This window comes from Cavia porcellus, unplaced genomic scaffold, assembly GCF_034190915.1.
Source record: "Cavia porcellus strain 051 isolate PalLab524CR breed Dunkin Hartley unplaced genomic scaffold, mCavPor4.1 scaffold_23, whole genome shotgun sequence".
NCBI lineage: Eukaryota > Metazoa > Chordata > Mammalia > Rodentia > Caviidae > Cavia > Cavia porcellus.
In genome coordinates, this window is record NW_026947506.1 from 3645070 (window position 1) to 3664372 (window position 19303).

A 19303-nucleotide genomic window follows, 5' to 3' on the forward strand; every position below is an offset into this window, starting at 1 on the left:
TTAATGGTGTGTTGTTTTCTCTGAGTCATCTGTGGTGTTGTAGTCAGGGGCTCTGAGGAAAACAATTATAATCAGGATACAGAACTTACTATATTATTTTATGATGATCACCCAGAGTTAAACACAAAAAGTGCAGGAAATCTATCTACAACACTAAATACACAGAATATTCAGCCAAAGCCCTAGATCCCACAGCAATATCCTGCATGACTCCAGCTGAAGACCCAAGGCCCATAACATGAAGACCCAAGGCCCACGAGTCCACCTGGAGGTCAAGAGCCCCCGAGAAGGACTCACGCCAGTCTATTTTCCAGATCTGTGCTGGGAAGGCCCAAAGGTCAGCGGTGGAAGCCAGAAAGTCCATGCCAGCGGGGTGAAGGAGCTGTGCGGGTGGGTTGAGGGTTCTATGTTGGAGCCGAGAAGGCACACTCACAACAAAGACCAGGGCTGTCCTGAAAAGCACCACAGACACAGAGTCCCCAAGCTTCTCCAACAGTAACAGTAGAGTACATGCTAGGAAGCCAGGGTGACAAGCTTCCCCTGGAGATTAAACAGCACACATCTTCCCCTCCGGAGCCAGGAAGTGATGCTCAATGTAAGGATGAGAGCTCCCCCAAAATGAACCACAGCCACTCTCACCAACAAGGTCCCGAGCTCCTCTGACAACAATGGTGGAACTCACACTGGGGAAGCCAGTCATGACGAGCTCCTCCAGGAGAACCAACGGCTCAAAACAGCAACACTTAGAGAAACCCACAGCACCTAGCTCTCCTTCTCCGTGTCTCTATTTACGCTGGCAGCTTTCCTCAGGTGGGCCATCTACACTCAGCACCATGCTGATTTAATTCAGCTGGTGTTAGGTTGACCAAGAATTTTTAATCTGTAACATGAGGCTATTCCAGCGAAAGTCTGGGGTCTCTGTGCTGGACACAGTATATTCCCATTATCCCACTACACCGTAAGTTTTACATAAAAGACCAATCAACAGTTCTGGGGGCCAGAAGTGTCCCCCACCTTACCCCCTTCAATCTTTTAAGTCAAATGCAGACCTTTGTGATGTAATCTTGGAATTACACGGGCATGGTCAATATCAGGACTATTCCCATGTTGGGTGTGGTGTGCGCTCTGGATGAGCTGACTGAACCTGGCCCTATGCATGCCAGGGAGGTTCAGTAGATGTCTTTCTCCACAGAGTAGCCGTGAAGTGATGTCTCCTGTGCTTCTGCATAAGGATCCAGAGCATGTTACACAGACTAGGCCATTTTTTCAGTGTATTCTCAAAGCAAAGCAACCAGAGTCAGTCACGCATGCAGTCATGTGGCTGGAGTGCGGATTTGAATCCACTTTGCTCCAGAGGCATACACTACAAAGGGAAGCCAGTGGTTTACAAGTGAAGTCTCAGCGTTCCGGGTTAAAGTTTGGTGCAGAAGGTGCTGCCTTCATTAACCTTCCCTGTTCTGTCTTGAACCCCAATACCTTTACCCTGACCCAGGGGGCTACCTTACCTGTGGGAAAGACTCTGAAATAGCCCTGTGCTAACAGAAGAATCATCTGTTTTTCGTACTTCCTCCCAGGCCTGTGGCTGCGTTCTGTTCACCAAGGTAATGATAGCCCTCCTGAATTAAACATGATTTTCCTTCTTAAGAAAAAAACCTCAAAGGAAACATCAGAGTTAATTAGAGAAAGTGATATTGTAGCTGCCCACAGAAAAAAGACATCAAAAGCAATGTTTAGGGGGTCCCCAGTCATCAAAGCAGAGTGGCTCTGTGGCAAATTGCTTTCTATTCTAGCTCTGTGGACAAGGGCTGGCTGGGGACCTTGCTGGGCTGTTGCTCGGCCCGAGAAGGCCAGGAGGCAGCTGGGATGCAAACCCAGGTCTCACCAGCATAGGGAGAAGCCCAGCTGGCCCGAGCCGAAAAGGACTTGAAGTGCCCCCGTTCCCTCCCTGTGACCTTGAGGGCCACGGAGTTTAACTGAGAAGCCTTTCGTTATCTGAAGTGTTTACCCCGATGGTGTCCATGGGATGGCGTGGGCTGAAACTCTTCCTGTCTGGGGCTTCCCGTCCAAAGTCACCGATGAGCTGTGTGTGGTATTCAGTGCTCCGGGCCTGCTGCTTCTGTCTGCCTTAACCAACATGAAATAAACACATTGCACCCCAGCTTCGGGGCTCGAAATAGTTACTGTCCGTTTGCCTGCGTGTCTTGTAGTGTGCCCAGCGTGGCTTCTCCCTCCCTCCCGCTGAAAGATTCTCCTTTGCTTTTCAAGCGCTAAGACTCTGCCTGTATTTCTCTCTTGCATACTCTGAGCTCCGATGCCATCCCGCTGACAGCGTTCCCACTACGTGACTGCTGATGTCCGGCCACCAGAGCTACCGAGACATTCCAGGGCTCCTGCCTTTGGCCCTCCTTCCGCAGTCTCTCTGTGACCACACACTCCCGGCCCAGTCTGTCCACTTCATTGTCCAGTGCGTCCCTGCCATTCCGTCTATGCAAACCTATGTGACCGTCCTTTTTCTCTCTGACTGCTTTGTTTTTATATTTTGATTCCTCTGAATCATTTTTAAGACAAAGTCCATATATTGCATTACAAGGGTATTTATTATGCTTCTTAGGTCTCTTGCAATCAAAAGTGGTACATTTTTTCTGTGAAGGATCAGAAAGTCAGTACCTTAGTGGGGGCATTTTTGTCCCACCTGCTTGACCCTGGCATTCTGTTGCAAAAAAGTAGCCATCCATAAAAGCCTGGTCAGGATTGTGGGCCAAAAAACTTTATTCGCCAAACTGTCCGGGGCCCTCTGTGGCCTACTGGCGGGAGTTTACTGACCCCCATCTTAATCTGTTGCACTTCTTTTTTTTCCCATGAAGTTTATTTGACCAAGAAGTGCTATTTTTGTTCTATGGAGTTTCTCAGAGTCTGGATTTGCTGAGGGTGTATTGGTCTGTGCTCTGTATTTCCTGTAAATGTGCAGTAGATCTAGAGATGTAAGCACACTGTGTTTCACTTTGTTGACAAGATGCGGTAACAGTATGTGGTAACACTGCTTCCTTTAGTATCTAAGGAGGAGTGGATTCTCTCCTTTAATTACGGTAACAGCTACTGATAACCTTTGCTAGGTCTTTTCTTTTGCTAGGGCTTTGCAAAATGCTGTCTTTATAATGATATTTTTCCTTCTTTGCTCTTTACACAGAACATTAAAAAAAAGGTTTTCTTCGTTATTTCTTATCCTGAGATATATTTTGTATGAGAAAGGCAAGATAGGTGTTTATCTTCTTTTCTTTGGTTTTCAAAAGAATGAATGGTTACCTCATATCCTCCAAAACCAGTGAACAAAGGACCTGTTTTCCTTCGTGTAACTGTGAATTCATGAATTTAAGAATACTTGAGCGTGTATACCATTGACTTGGTGAAGGTTCTCTTGGCCCATGAAAACTTCAAGCTGGTGCTTTCATCCTTTCTGCAATCCTTCCGTGGGTTTTAAAACAGTCTTCCCCTTCAGGTGTGAAGAGCTGTTCAGCCTGTCTTACACATTCCTGCTTCAGAGGTGGATGGGGTCTAGGGGTGCTGGTTCTTTTTAACAAGACACGTTAGAGACACAACCAGAGCCCCCAAAGTGTTAATCACTCTGTGCTAAAAATAAATGTTAGGTCTGAAAAGAGGGGAGAGGAGGGGAAAGAGGGAAAGAAAGAGGTCCATGGAAGGAGTGGAGTGGATGGCCGTGAAAGTAGTGGGCGGCGGTGGCTTTATTTTGGGAATGCGGGGAGAGACCCCCCCCCCAGCCCCGGGGCACATCATCTCCACTGCACCCGGAGCCGGTGGTCTCTCTCTGGAACACACTCTCTCTTTCTCCTTTTTCTTTTTCTTCTACACGTGGAGTCAGGCCCATAAGTAGCCTCTGTCTGGGGTGGACCCCAAGGGGCATTAGGGATGCACAGGTATTTCATTGGCACACGTTTTGGCGCCAGGGTTACAGGGATGGGGGTATAGGGTTACAGGCAAATCTATAGGGCTGTGGCTTTTCCTGGTTAAAGTGTCCGGTCTGGGCCAGCAACTCTTTCAATAAAGATAATAATCTTTATTTCTAATTTTTTTTTAACAAAGCATGCTAGAAAATGACGGTTTTTAGTGATACTTCTGCTTAAGTGTAGGACCATGTAGTTTATTCCACCCCTCTCCTGTTACTAGATATTTGACCAATTTCCTGGCTTTTATTAAAAAATATCTTTGTGAATGACTTAGGCAGTTGTCTTTTATTTTGGCGATGTACCAACTAGATAGATTCCTAGAATCTATTGACATTTGGAAGATGATAAAAGGCTGTAATATTCTGAGAGTTTGCCAAATTACCCTCCACACTGGTTTTTATCATTTGGGATCCCTCCCAACAATTTCTAAGAATGCCTACTTTCCCCGTAGAAATTTAAAGAGTATGTTGTTCAGATGTTGTTCAGATTTTTGGAACTTTGTCAGTTGATTGAGGAATGTAATCTGTATGGTTTTATTTCGCCTTTTGCTATGGATGATGGGCTGACAATCTTTTCATATGTTAAAGGGGTATTTGTTTTCTCTGAACTGACTCTTAGAGTCTTTTGTTCATTTTTGTCCTGAGAGTGTTTTTCTCTATTTTTAGAAAGTCCTTGTATATCAAGGGTAGTAATCCTTTGTCATTCAAGTTGCAAAACTTCTCAATTTGTCATTTATCTTTTAGGTTTCTTTAAGTTTCTCTTTGCTCTGTAGTTTGCTTTTTATTTTTATGTTGCCAGACAAGTGAACCTTTCTCCTACAGTGTTTGAATTTTATGTCTTACCAGAGTGTTCTCTATTCATAGGTTATGGAGTCACTCAAATGTTTTTCTAAGTCCTATAAGATTTCCCTTCATTTTAAAAATTTCAATTCCTATTTTGCTTGGAGTATATTTTTGGTATGATATGAGAAGTAATTTCAATATTAATTATGTGGTTACCCATTTGTCTCACTGGAATTTAGTAAGGGATCTTTTCCCCCTTCTGATTTGAAATAGTGCCTTTATCATACACTGAATTTTCATATAAAATTAGGCTTATTTTCCTTTGGCATCTGTGCTTGTGTATGCATCATTACCATATCGCTTAATTATAAAATCTTTGGAATTGGCTTTAATGTCTGAAATGGTAACCACCACATTTGCTCTGCCCTTCACTTCTCTTTCTTCTGCATTTTCCCTGTCTTTTCTTTTTGCTCGCTCTCCCAAATGTGTTATGCTATAATTAACTTGCATAGTTTCAGAAGCAACCCCATGGGTTTTTGGGTCACTAATTAACTGCAGGAAACTCTCTGAGATATTGGTTCCTTCTATCTAAGACAATGCATTTTTCCCCCCACTGGATGAGTGAGTGCTTTTGATTATTTTTGGAAGGAGTCTAGTCATCAAATCTATATCACCAGCCCTGTGCCTCCTTGGCGTGCAAACTCCAAAGATACACCTACCGCCCTCTGCGTGGCTTGTTCTGCCAAGCCGGCGTGAACTAGACGGGGTGATGTCTTCCTTGGCTAGTACACCCGGGGCTGCTGTGTGGAAATCGGGCTACCAGTCAGGAAGCGTGTGGAGCAGGTGTGAGCCTACCAGTCACGAGAAACACTGGAGAGCTGGGTGATCCTGGAGAACTCCGCTTCCAGCTGTCAATCAAGTTTAAGAAAACTAAAATTAGGGAGTCTGAGCTTGCAAAACTGTCTCAAATGATAGGCACCGGTCACTCTTCTGTAACATCACATAATCCTCTCAAACTGAGAGTGACACGGGAACAGAAACACAGCAGAGATTCTTTTGCCGTGAACCAGAGCACCCAAAGCTCCTGCCTCTCCCTCGTTTCCTGTGGTGAGATTGGAACTTTCCGTGAAACCTTAATAATGGAACAATCTCCAGGTTTATCGATTTTCTAAAATAAATTTCTCAGCTTACACCGGCATGTTTTTGTTTTCCAACACAAAGTGCAGGCTAGTTCCAAGTGCTTGATGTTAAGTTATTTGAAGAGCTGAAGTGAGAAGAGGTTAGTTGGAAACTAATTCAGTCAGCTGAGGCAAAAACAGTGTAAGTTCCCATTAGATAATATTTACGTGCGTCATATCACAAAATCCAAGAGGCAGATTTCAAAAACTATGTAAAATAAAAATAACTTAATGTAAGTAAATCCATTCTAGCACCAGAGGATATTTAAATCAAGATACAATGTCAACATCCCCAGATTTTGAGGGGTACAGAAATCCAGAATAAAGACCAGAGAAGCTTAGATATTTACTACTGATGAGGTAAATGTTCATTTCTAAGATTTCAGCTGCCCAATTCAAAAAGAAAGCATAATCAACTACATCTTCTCTGTAGGCAATGAAATGGTAAATTTACACTGTCTTCGGTAAGCAGGTCTCGATAGCTCCTAGTGTGTCTTTTAACATCAAGCAAAGTCTTGATGCTAAAACATAAAACGTGACCCATACACAGCTCCTGAAAAATTATGATCCCAAACTAGTGGTGCAGCTAAACCTATGCAGTCAGCAACTACTAAGTAATCCCCGTGGGGGAGAGAAGGTAGAAAGAGATATTTCCTCATTGGCCAAAGGCTTATTATTAAATTATTCTGAGTTATACAATCAGAAGGTATTTAAAGGTAGTTTTTCATAAAAATACTTATACAAACATGCTTAAATGTTTCTAGACAACCAAAATTCCTAAAGCTTTTTTCTCCTTCTCAGACCCCTGCAGGGGCACAGCGCATCCCTGCAGAATGCTCCTCTCTAAAGACACAGTGGCTGTTGCTTTTGTTACATGGGTGGACCCCACAGTCTGCAGCAGTGAGACTCGAAATACTGATGAGTGTGGCCGCTGATGATCCAGGGAGAAACATTTCCGATGGCCTCCTCGAAGGCGGGTGGGCAGGCTGAAGAGTCCAGCTGCCGGACACTGCTACTGGACCGCACTGCTCTAGAGCTGTGCATTGGTAAGAGATGCTGACAGAGCATCCCCCTCTCAAACGTTATTGGTCTCATTAGTAATTAATGAAGGCTTTATAAATAAGGTGACAACACACAAACAGTCCACCTAGCCCTGTGCCGTTCCTGGATCGCAGCGCTTGCTGTGATTTATGAGAAGTGCGGATGGGAAGATACGGGCTGCCCTGTGCAGCATCAGCGAACACAGCAGCTCCTGTCCCTCAGCAGTGCCACACCCGGCCTCCATTCAAGCACAGAAAAAGATCCAGGTGGCACAGGTACCTGTGGCTGGTGCAGTTCATCAGCTTATGTGGTTTGGGAACCAGGCTGCTGAGCGACATCAGACAGGACGGTGCATTTCCTTGTGGACGGCTGGATTCCCACCATATCCCAGAGGTCGGGGGAGCCCTGGAAACGACTTCTCCAGGTGGACATTGCAGATGGCCGGGGTGCCCAGGAGCCTCTGTCCCTCATCTTTTTTACTGTTTTAATTGTTCAATTTGCTTTTCTCCAGAAAAACCAAGAAGAGGATTGAACATACCTAAGTTAGGATAAAGGCAGCCTTCTGCTGTTTCTCCCCGCAGCTCTGTGTTCCTGGAGGGAAGCAAAATTGCATCTGCCCTGCTCTCCTTACTCTGAGCCGAGGAGGGAGCGTTGCTTTTGGAATCAGAAGGATTTGGGTTCCATTCTTGCACCTGCCCCTTAATTACTTGAGCGAATTACGCAGTAATGTTTCAGAGTCTCACTGTATTCTTTGTAAGACAGGAACAGTACCTCTTCCAACCCAGGGCTGATAACAGGTTGAAATGAAACAAATCATTGAAAGCACATGGTTCAGAGCTTGGCACGTGGTGGACCGCCAGTAAGCATACATGTTCTGGCCTGTCATGGAGGGTCAGAGGCTCTCGGAGATCAGTAACTAAATAGAAGCTTGGGGAGACATGGGCTACACTCAGGATGGCTCAGGCTTTGCATTTCTTGCTCTTTTTTCTCATCTCCCCTCCCCAGAGAAAGCCAAACCACTTGTTATTCCTGCCAACTAAGGTGACGGAGATTCCCCCAGAGCCTAGGAATGTGCCGGAATGGAGTTCTTAGGGAAGTGGGGTGCATTTCCCTGAGACTAGTGTCTTCTCCAAGGCACATGGGAGCCCTGGTGGTGACATGGGCTTGCAGACAAGAGACCAGGCCTGGGTTCAGCCACTCCGACTCCCCTGATGTGAACAGTGTCACGGTCCCACAAGTGTCTGGGCCTGAGACGCCGTGCCACTAACCACTCTCGCCAAAGTCCAGCACGTGAGCCGAATGCCCAGCTGCTTTGTGTTGTAGCAAACCTTCCTTCTACTCAAACCCCACCCTCCCAAATGTCAGGGAAGCCTACGTGCAAGGAGGGACCATCATAATCACCCCAGAATCATCATTTATTGCACAGTGCGGTTCGCTGAGAATGAATATTATCTTCATCTTAGGTTTTTGAGTTTCTCCCTCAGCTGGACCTGAGCCCATCATCTGTTTTGGAATAAAAGTGTGCAGGCTGGAAATACGAAACAAGGGGAGATGGTAGGGTGTGTTTCAGGGCTGGTTACTGTTGTAGGCAACTGGGGCTCACCCCCACCAGAGAATCTCTGCATAGAGAGGGCTTCAGCGCTGTCTGCCCCACACATAGCTGTGTCCATTTCCTTGTGTTTGTCTGGTGCTAAGCCTTGTATTACCCCAGCTGTTATTAGTTCTAGCTTCTAGGACTGTGCACAAGCCAGTGGGCTGAGTGGGCTCCTGCTGGCATCCCTCAGACAGGGGCACTGGACACCTTGGGCAGACGCAAGAGATGCTTGGTGGACTCAGCTGAGGTGTCTTGAGCGACCCCTCACGCAACTGGGTAGCTACAGCAATGGCTGGACTGTAAAGGTGATCTGACAGGGTGGATGGAACACAGGCCCATGGCATTCCCGGCACAGCCTCTATCCTTACAGCTCTCCCCCAAGGATGCTGTGCACTTCCCCGACATAGTAACTGAACCCCAGAGAAATGAACTAACTTACCCTTAACAGAGCAGGGCTGGGGCTCAAACACAGGCTGGAGATGACTTTAAAGCATCGGCAGGCTTCTGTGATATACTGCCAGATTAGACCTTCTCTTTGTCTCTATAAATGCCCCCTCCAGCCTTCGCTGTCCTGGGAAGATGGCCCGCAGGGAGTTCGTGGTCCTCCCTTCTCCTCTGGCTTCTGTTTGGTGGGCACGGAGAGAAGCACCTGTAAGTGATCAAAGAGGGAGGAGGGCCTGATGGAGTAGTTAGTCCTTTGAGCCTTAGCTGCCAGGTCACCCTGGGTGGCTCAGCCCCCAGGTGGAAGACAGCATTGGATTCTCCCAGGATGTCTCCTCTCACATTTGCTATCTCGGGTCTCATGAGTGCTCTCTTCCTTACCCCTTAGGCCTGGGAAGGGGTCACTGTTATTTGTCTTGTGATTGCCTTCCATCCTGCCTATGCTTTCTTGCAGAGTCCCTTTGTAAAACTTCTTGCACCAGTCTAGTTTGTGTGTGCTGTACCTTGCTGGGACCCTGATGGGTAGAGTTGCCACCTAGGTGTGTATGGAGAAGCATGGAGTCTAGGGCTGACAATGTAGCTCAGAGACAGTGTAGTTAGCTAGCGTGGACAAGGCGCCTCTGGGTTCCATTCCCAACACCCCAAGAGAAAAAATCAGCAGAGTGTAACCTGGGGGCAGGTCTCTGGTTAGATCTGCCCCAGTGTCTCTGACCCACAGCAGGGAGCCATCGCTCCAAGGGCCAAAGCTGGTCCCTGAACTAAGCCCTGCCTCTGTAGGTTCAGGGCTGTGCTGAGCACGTCAGAACATGACTGCCCACGGTGTCCCTTATCTGTCTTCCAGGCAGGTAAACGTGTTCCCTTCTTAATTATCTAACAATAATAGCTTACCCTTCCGCTATGCTTTGCTTTGATGTCTGAGCTATTTCTGCTTTCTTTAGTTGGGGTGACATCTATTCTTTGAGGTGCTGTTGCATGTAGCTAATCTCTTTAGTTCTGGATGGATTTTGCCCATTTTTCTCATGGGGGATCAGCACATTTTCAAGTCCTGGGATGCGGGGGAAGAGCTTTCTATCAACCCAGTTCATTAGATAGTAACCATGTTATACAGCATCACCTCTTCTGCAGCGGACTCCCTGGGAGGAGGAGGGGAGAGCTGTGCCTCAGCCTCTTCCCGGCAGGCTCCAGCTCCACTGTTATGCCACTCCATGTCGCCTCTCCTCTCCTCTCTGTGTTCAAGAAGTCACCACGTTTGCTTTGAATAAAAAAAAAAAAAAAAGCCCAGCTCCAGCTTTGAACAAACATGCTTTTATTCAAGGCTTACAGCATTTCTTTATGGCTCCCCCACGGAGCCTCTGATTGTTTCCCTTCCCTCCTCGGAGCATGAATGATTGTTTATTAAACATAATAATAATAATAAAGTGGAGACTGGGTCTCTCAGCCACCATTAGTTCAGATTCCAGTTTAATCTTCCCCAGCCTCACTTCATTGAGACTCTGTTCAGTTGTGTATTTGCTGACCAGCGTGCGCCACTCTGAATGAAGTCAAGTCTCAGAATAGCACGCCACTAAGGTGATTGCTCTCGGAACACACAGTACCTGTGGTCTGTAATTAAAAAAGAAGAAAAACTGGCTCAGAAAATAACAGTAAGAAATTTGCTTCCCTGCAGAGCACCCAGGAGATTTGGAGCAGTGACAGCTGGCTTTCTGAGCAAAAGGACTACCCCCTGAATGTCAGGCCAGGGAGTGATGTCTGCTGACCTCCTAACGGGTGAGGAGGGCTCTTTGGGACCATGAGAAGGCTCAGAGAGACAGGAGCTTTGCTTTTTATCCTTCCAGAAAGCGTGCTTAGGACAGTGCTATCTCTGCCTCTCATCAGGGCTGTAAACTCAACTATAAAGTGAGAATGGTCAGAACTACAGTCTTGCAACTGTTGGGCGCATTGCAAAATGTGACCCAGTGCAAGGGATTTGCAGGGTGCCCAGCAGATACTGGCCCACCTTTCAGGCAACAAATCTTTGTATGGACAAGGATGCTTGGTATCAAACCCAGGATCTTCACACTGAGCTACATCCCCAGCCATTTTTTATTTTTATCTTGAGGCAGGGCTTGCTAAGTCACTTAGATACCCAGGCTGGACTTGAACTTGTGATCCTCTTGCCTCAGCCTCCCAGAGGACTGGGATCATCAGCAAGTACCACTGTGCTCAATTATATGATTTTATTGGGAAACCACGGCGCTCCTGAGTAACACAAGGATTTTCTTGTATCTTGCAGTGGACATGAAGTAGACTTAGGGGCTCACTCTGGCCACAGGGTCTTTGTGGGTCTCCAGCAGCTGTGTGATACACAGTGGTTCTCCCGCTTCTGGGAAGACTGCTTCCCCGACACCTGAGGCCATGAGTGTCATGCTCCAGGAGGCCGATGGCCCTGATGGCTCCTGAAATGAGCATTTTCCTAGAGTCCAGCTCAAAGGCAGGGTTTGGGACAGCCGGGTTCCAGGAACCCCTGCTTCTGGGCTTGGCTCTCTGCCACTGGGACAGAGAGTCTGGGCCCTGAGCTTTGAATGCCACAGGAGACCATTTTCATCTTTCCGTCTCTGAGTCTCTTCTCCCTCGGCATCTGTGATGCCCTTTGTGTCCACCTTGTGCCTCTCTGGTGCTCGTTCCTAGTTCCTGTCCTGGGCCTTGCTCATCTGCAGCCTTTAAACGTGGATGTTCAGGCTCAGCCCTAACTCTCCCCATGCCACCTGGATGCTTTCGTGAGCCCTTGCTAACCTTACACGCTGGAAATGTTACCCGGTGATGGTTAACATTGGGCTTATCCCACTGTCAGCTTCCGGTTTCCACCTAACTGTGTCACAGCCACCCACAAGGCTTAAAATGGTACCTGATCCACGCACCCATGCAAATCACATTCGTCCAGTGTCCTCTGACAGCTAATGCCATCTCCATTCATCCTCCAGCTCTGCCCCATGCTGGAATTGTCCTTCACTCCTCTCTATCCCCTATCCAATAGGTCGGAAGAGTCCAGCGTCTGGCCAGTGCACCCCACGTCCTCTGCGCCACCTGCTCCAGCCACACGTGTCCCTGGCCACTCATTTCCCCCCTTGCCTTCATGTGTGTGTTGGCTTACTCTTTGGAGCAGTCTTTCCCACGGGTTCTGTCTGCAGCCAGAAGGATCGCTGTTGTGTAGACACCTGGTCTACCTCCCCCATGACCAGTACAATACCTCACGATGTAGAACTTCAAATCCACATCTGTCTTTCAAGACCCTGACCATGCCCAGGGTTAGCACTGAGCTCATCTTCTCCTCCACAGCACCGGTATCCTCCCCCTTCCCAAGGCACACCAAGGCTGCTGCGGCAAGGCCCAGACCTCTGCATTTTCTCTTCCTTCTGCCAGGGTTGATGCTCTCGGGTATCTTCAGTATCAACCCTTTACATCACAAGGGCTACTGCTCCAAAGTCCTTTCTTCAGAGAGCCGCGGATGACCACACTGAGATAACACCTCCCCCTGCTCTCTACTCTCCTGTGGTTTTTGTTTTCCATATTGATTATTCCTGAGTTTGCATTACATATCGATCTATGTTTATCAGAATGTATGTTTTGTTTGCACCTAATCTTCTCAACACCTAGAATGGTGTCAGACACCAAGTGTGCTCTGTAAATATTTGTGGGATGGATGAAGGCACAAGTGACTTAAGCGATGCAATAGTTTGGATCTCGACTATCCCCCATGGAGGTCTGTGCACTGAAGACATGGTCAGGGTGCACTGCCAGGGGGGTAGAATCCTCAAAAGATCTTCAGGTCATTGGGGGTGAGCCCTTGAAGGGGATTTTGGGATCTCATCCTCTCCCACTTCTCTTTGTTGCCTGGTCATGAGGTGAGTTGTTTTGGTCTGCCACAGGCTCCTGTCTTGATGTGCTGTCTCCTCACAGGCTGAGAAACAGTGGGGTCCCTTAATCACAGGCTTGGACCTCCAAAACCTCAAGCCAGAATCACCCCTCCCCCGCCCCGCCCCGAGCATGCGTGCTTTCATAAACTTCTCACGTGTTTGTTTTAGTGTAGGATGCTGACTGACACAGGGAGCGGGAAGGTGTGTAGGCTTCCCATGCAAAGAACATACACATTCAACAGAGTAGAATTCGTCCTAACTTTGCAAAAGCTGCTCACTCTCTTGGGCAAAGAGGCCTGTGGATACTTGGAGCTGTCCCTGTGTCTGAAATGGGTAGGGCACTGGCTTGGTAGAGGCCCATGCGCAAGAAATTGTAGCTAACTCCCCTGTTCCTTCTCTTTAGTGCACTCTGGGCTCACTGGCATAGGACTGCTGTGGGCATGAGGCTTGCCCGTGCCATGCAGCAGCTGTTTGTGTGTGGAAAGTTACGTGATGTTCTGGAACCTGAGTTCTGTGAGATTAGAACGTGGGTCCTTCCCACACGGTCCTTAAGCAGATCAGATTCAGTGACCATTGTGAGCTTAGTGTTGCGCCCAGCACATGGCAAGCACCCAATCAGGAGTGGCTGCTCTGTGACCATGACGACCATGATGGTGGTGATGATGGCATTGTAGTGATGGAGAGCATTGTCTTCTGGAGAGCACTGTGCCTTGAAACCCTGAACATCTGGAAGTGCTTCCCACTGCTTGAGTGACAGCAGCGATGGGATAAATATACACCAGAAAGTTATTTTCATCCTTTAAAGGGCTTTTCCTACAGGGAGCATTGTCTAGCTAGGCTTGGGGTTTCTGGCCAGTGTGGCTTTTAGCTTGTGTCTAGATGTCCCCCCAAAGCCTGGTGTGGTCATGGCTGGGGCTTTTTTAGGGGGCTGGATCTAGAGTGTGACTGACTCATGGCTCAGCGGCAGGATTAGGAGAGCTAGGATAAGTGTGTGAGTGCTACCCGCCCTGAGGGTAAAACAAAGGGAACAGACAGCGGCTCGGGGTCATCATTTATAGTCTGTCTCCTTGCTGCCTCTTGCCATTTTGCTGTCTTCCGCCTGCCTTCCTTTGCCATGAACTGTTTCTCCTCTGTGATGCCCCTCTGCCGTTCCCCTCTGCTCTGGAGTCACCAGACTCTGCCCTGAACCTCTCCAAAAACTGAGAGCCAAAAAAACAGCTGTGAGTGTCAGGTGTTCTGTCTCAGCAACGAGAAAAGTAACTAAGACAGAATTGTCTCCAGGCCCCGGTTGCAGAATAGCTGTGGATGTCAGTAAAAGCCGAGATCGGGTGGCGTAAGGAAGAGACGCGCCAGCTTCATTCTTAGCTCAGTCTCCACCCCACGTCTGTCGTGCTCAGCTCCTGGTTAGTCAGAATCTTGAGGGCTCCGGAATCCTGTTCACAGGTGGACGGGAGATTGCATACCTCACCTTCTCTCCTGTTTCCTGCATTGACCCACTGCTGCATGGGTCTCTCTCTCCACGAGCACCCCTGCGTCTCTGTCTCTCCCTGGCCTTCTGTTTTCCTCTTATTTCTCATATTCTTCCTCACTCTCCTTTGTCTTCTCTAATTTTCTTCTTCTGTCCTCTTCACATATATTTTTGGAGTACTTTTGTTTTGAAGAACATTTCTCATATTAAACCCACCTCCCCACAGCGGGAATGTTGATAAATACCTACAAATTTGTTCAGGGAACAAATTTCACTGAAGGCTTTTTAAAAAAATAAATATCTTAAATAATTGCTGTTGAAAATTGCTCACAATATTCAAAGGAGAATATTCAGAGAACTCCTTCTCCGTGGCATCTGAAGAGAAAGCTGCCTGTCTATTGGAACAAACAAAATAAGCCTGTCAATTATTTCTATAGAACTTTTCTGTTATTTTCCCTTCTATATAAATGCTATAAAACACTTTTCAGTACAGCAAGTTAAAAAAAAAAAAAAAGGCCTGAGTGGATACAGCTATCTCACTGAAAGAGAAATAATTTTTTCACTCTCCAATTATTTCTGTTCTGTTGGTCTTCTCCAGTATTGGGAAACAGGAAGGTAGAATATTCTTATTTCAAAGTACTCTGATGGTTTAGATAATGATAATAATTGTAGAATATGAAAAAAAGATTTTTCAGAACAACCCTTTCCGAAGTTTTGTAGAAGAGCTCTCCAAGCCCTGAGGTGAGTGCTTTGCCACATCTGTGCATCTGTGTCTGACTGAGCCCTAGAAATCCTCGAAAATATCCCCACAGACAGATGCATGCCCATGAGTGTCAACACGTGCACCCACGGGCCCTGAAGGATGCCACCAAGGTCTGCTACTGTGTCCTAACAGCAGAAGGGTTTCTGGGAGGGGCTCTAATCCTTGAGATTTTGAGCTCACCCTTTCCACTCTGTGAATGGAGACATTCGAAGTGATTACACTGCATACATTCTCCTAGAATATTGCTGCTGATGGGGAAGGTGCTGGGAAGTCAGAAAAGGCTGGAGCAGTAATGGCCTGAGGCTGGGCATGGCCTCAGAAAGCCGTCCCTAGGGCTGGAATGACAGCATTAGCGATACTCAAAGCCAGGGATGTGGCAGCTTTTGCCTCCGGGTCTCCTCACGGTTAGCCTTAGTGAAAGGTCATTTCCTTCGGCTTGGATTCCTCAGCCAGAAGGGAAAGCCTGTGTTTGGAAATGAACTGTAGAGAGAAGGCCAAAAACCATGCTTGCAGGGTGTTTTGTGGGTGATCTCAGGGGTGTAATTACACAGACAGCCTTCAAGGGCACAGGTCTCCTCTGAGCCTTTGGGGACTGAGCTGTAAACAAGCCCAGCCTTGCTTGCAGGAAGGTCACCAATCAGTCTGTGGGTGGAGCTGACCACAGAAAGGCGGAGAAGGAGGGAGGCACAGCGGCCACACCTGTAGAGTGGCAGTCGGTGGACGTGATGGGGCAGCCAAGGGACGAGCAGGTGAGCAGTCGGCGTCCCTTCTTCAGACTCCGCATGTGGGCCAGCTGAGGCCACAAGGGGCATTCTCAGGGTGGGCTTGTCCCAGGGCTGCACCATGTGCTATGAGCCCGGGCCACCTGGCTTCCCTTAGCACGGGGGCATCTGATCCTCTGAGAATGAAATATTCATTAAAGGTGACCTTGCTTCTTCTCTAGTGTGTGGATGAGGGAGCAACTAACAGGTGGAGGTTTGTCTTGGTTACTTTCTTCTAATTGCTGAGACAAAATACCCGGCACCCAAAACGAAGAAGGAAAGGTTTATTTAGCTCACTGTTTGTGGAGGTTTCAGTCCGTAATCAGCTGGCTCCAAAGCATGGTGACATGGCAGAGGGGCAGCACTTCAAGGCAGCAGCCAGAGCAAAAGGGAGGAAAACAAGCCTCTTGTGTCCCTTACACTGTACACAGGCCACTCCTGCCAACCCCCAGGCAGGTGTAGCACTCACAAGATCTCTGAGCCCTCCTCTTGCACAGGATGAGGATATTTACAAGGTAAGAACCCTGCTCCCTGCTGGGTCTCCCAGCTAAACTTTTAACCTTCTCAAGTTGACACAATGTATCAACCCTAACAAGGTCTGCAGGCTTTTCTCAGCCTTCAAGGAAAGAGCCCACAGCTGCAAAAGCAAAAGAAAAGAAGACTGAAGGCAAGGAGAGGAAAAGGGAGGGCTGATTAGCTGTATGGGAAGGACAGGAAAAGAGCAAGGGAGGGATGCTAGGAAAGAGCAGAAAAAGAAGTGTGGACACTTCAAAGGAAGCAGACCGAAGAGAGGCGATGGAAAGGCAGAGAAAGAACGCAGGACGGCAGAGAGGTGACTGCCAGCGCTAGGTCTCGTTGTCAGTGACATGCCGTCTGTGCAAAGTCTGTGCCCTGCATGTGACACAATAAGCTGGCTTGTGTGTGCTCTCTCCCTTGAAACTGTTGGAGGATGGCTCCGGTCCCCAGAAGAGCTAGAAGGCCGCCTATGACTCATACACCCATGACACAGACTGGGGATTCACACACGCCTTCAGAGGCCAGCATAGTAGGCTTTGTCCCTGTGAAGCTGAGACTAGAGGCTGATAAACGGTACCATGGGGTGAAGGATGCTGATTTATCTGTGATAGTTGTGTGGCTGCCTGAGCCCTGGTATGGCTTCGGGAAAAGTTCAGGGGATAAATGTATTGATAGTGACCGTAAGTCAGTCTGATTTCCTGGGAGAAGCAGGACCACAGGGGTCCCGGAAGTTGTACCCAAAGGTACCAGAGAAGTCGGTGAACAGAGGGTGGGGTCAGTGCAGGCCCTGGGACGAGGCATCAAGTCAAGTTGGTTCATCTACTCAGCTAGGACTGCCTCTGTTTAGTCCCTTTTCCTGAGCAGTTTTCCATGCAGCTAGTGTCTTAGGTCACTCTTCTGTCACTGGCTCAAAATTTCAGTCCACAACTTAGAGCAGGAGAGGTTTGTTTAGCTCAATGTTTTCCGTGGGTTCAGTCCATGGTCAGCCAGCTCCAGTGCAGAAACAGCATGGTGGAAGGTCCTGGCAGGGGAAAGCTGTGGCAACGGGCCAGCAGAGAGATGGGCCGGCAGCCAGAGACAGGAAGAGCACACACCCTTCGGGTCGTCCCCAGATGCCCAGCCTGACCAGGCCCCACCTCCTACAGCGCATTCAGCTATGAACAACTCAGCCAATGAATCCGCAGATCAGTACAGACAGCGCACCTAAGCCCCAATCACCTTCCACGGACCTGAGACCTTTGGGGGATATTTTGGATTTAAATCATAGCACTAGGATTGTCTGAGGCTGAAGCTCATAATTCCTTTGTTGGACGGGGCCATGTTCCAAGGACAGTGAAAATCTGGAGTTTGGAGACGAGCCCCGGGGGAGTGAACCATGCAGGTCACCTTTGCACCAGGTAGCTGGGCACACTGAAGGAGCCCGTGCTCAGCTGTGAGTGATGAGAGTGAAGGGAGGATGCTGCCTCAGAACCAGAATGAAAGGCTGCAGGAATCACAGCGGGAGGAGCTGGCCCTGAGGAAGCTGGGGGAACCAGACGCGGCTTTTCTCAAACATGGTTGCACAGCCCTCATCGCATCCAGTGCATCACCCTTTCAATGTAAGGTTCTTGCTCCTGACTCTACTGGTTTCCGTGCCCACCCCAGATACCTGCCAAACACTTGTGTTTCCCTCTCTGCCTCCTTAGGTGCTAAGGACTTCCTGCAACAGATCAGTCAGAAAGGAAACCATCTCCCCAGAATAGCCGCATCTGTTTCCATGGAAACGCATGGAGGAGGGGAGGGGGCACTGAAGAGGGCCAGTTCCTGCTTCAGACTCGGAAAGAACCTTGTGTGTATGCCTTGGCTCTTCAGTTTGTGCCCTGACCCACAATCTAAATTAAACACCTCACTCGTACTGGTGGTTCTAAATGGGAGTTGTTAGGAACACGCTGGCACCCTGGGGCTCAACCAGGACCAACAACCCATAAGAGTTGCCTTCCCCAGGCCATGATGTGAATGAGCCAGAATTATCATATTACTATTATTGTCATTTTTGGAGGGGACTGACCAATGCGCAGAGCATTCAGGAATTGTTCTTGGTAAGGAACACTTAGATGGTGTATGATTTGAGGAAAAAACCCATTCTTTGGTTTCAAAGATACCTTTTGTTTTCCTCCCACTTCAACCAGTGAGCATCTGAGTTTGCTCAAAGATGTTGCTTTAATCTCTTGGGATCCCAGGCATCTTATTTATACTGTGGTTCTATAGCAACCTAATATATTCCGTGACGTTTGATACTGCCAATTACTTGCATTTCTTTTGATATCTTGTTTTGCAGTCATTCTCTGAAATTTTGCACATATTTATTTTTAGAAAACCATTGGGCAAGCCACCATGATGTAACACAAGTTATTGTTTTTTATTTTCATTCGAAGTAGCAGAGATCCAAGTTGAATCAGCTGTCTACAGTAAAGGGTCTTCCGTAAAACCTTCTGTGGATGGCCTGGAATTTCCCAAGACAATATAATTCTGTAGTAAAATTTCTGTCTTTACTCAGAGTTTTCTCTTTAATTGCATCTTGAAGACCTCAACTAAATTGTGAGGCCATCTGACAATTCGAAGACAAGAGGCAAAGTTAAGGTGTGGAAAATAGCACAGGATGACTGGGGGAGTGACATTTAGTTAGGCACCCTCAGGGCACTGTTTATGTAAAATGAAGGTGGAGATGGTCCCGCACCAGCCAGAAACAGGTGTTCACATATGGTCTGGGCCTTGTTTCTTTGTCTCTCCCGCTATAAACCGGCTTCCTCCAGACTGTGAGAAATCTAGTTCCTTGTACTTATCCAAGATCTTGCCATTCCCTTGGGTGACACATTTATTAGTTTAAACCTGAAATTATGGGGGGAGAAGTATTGATGGTCAGTG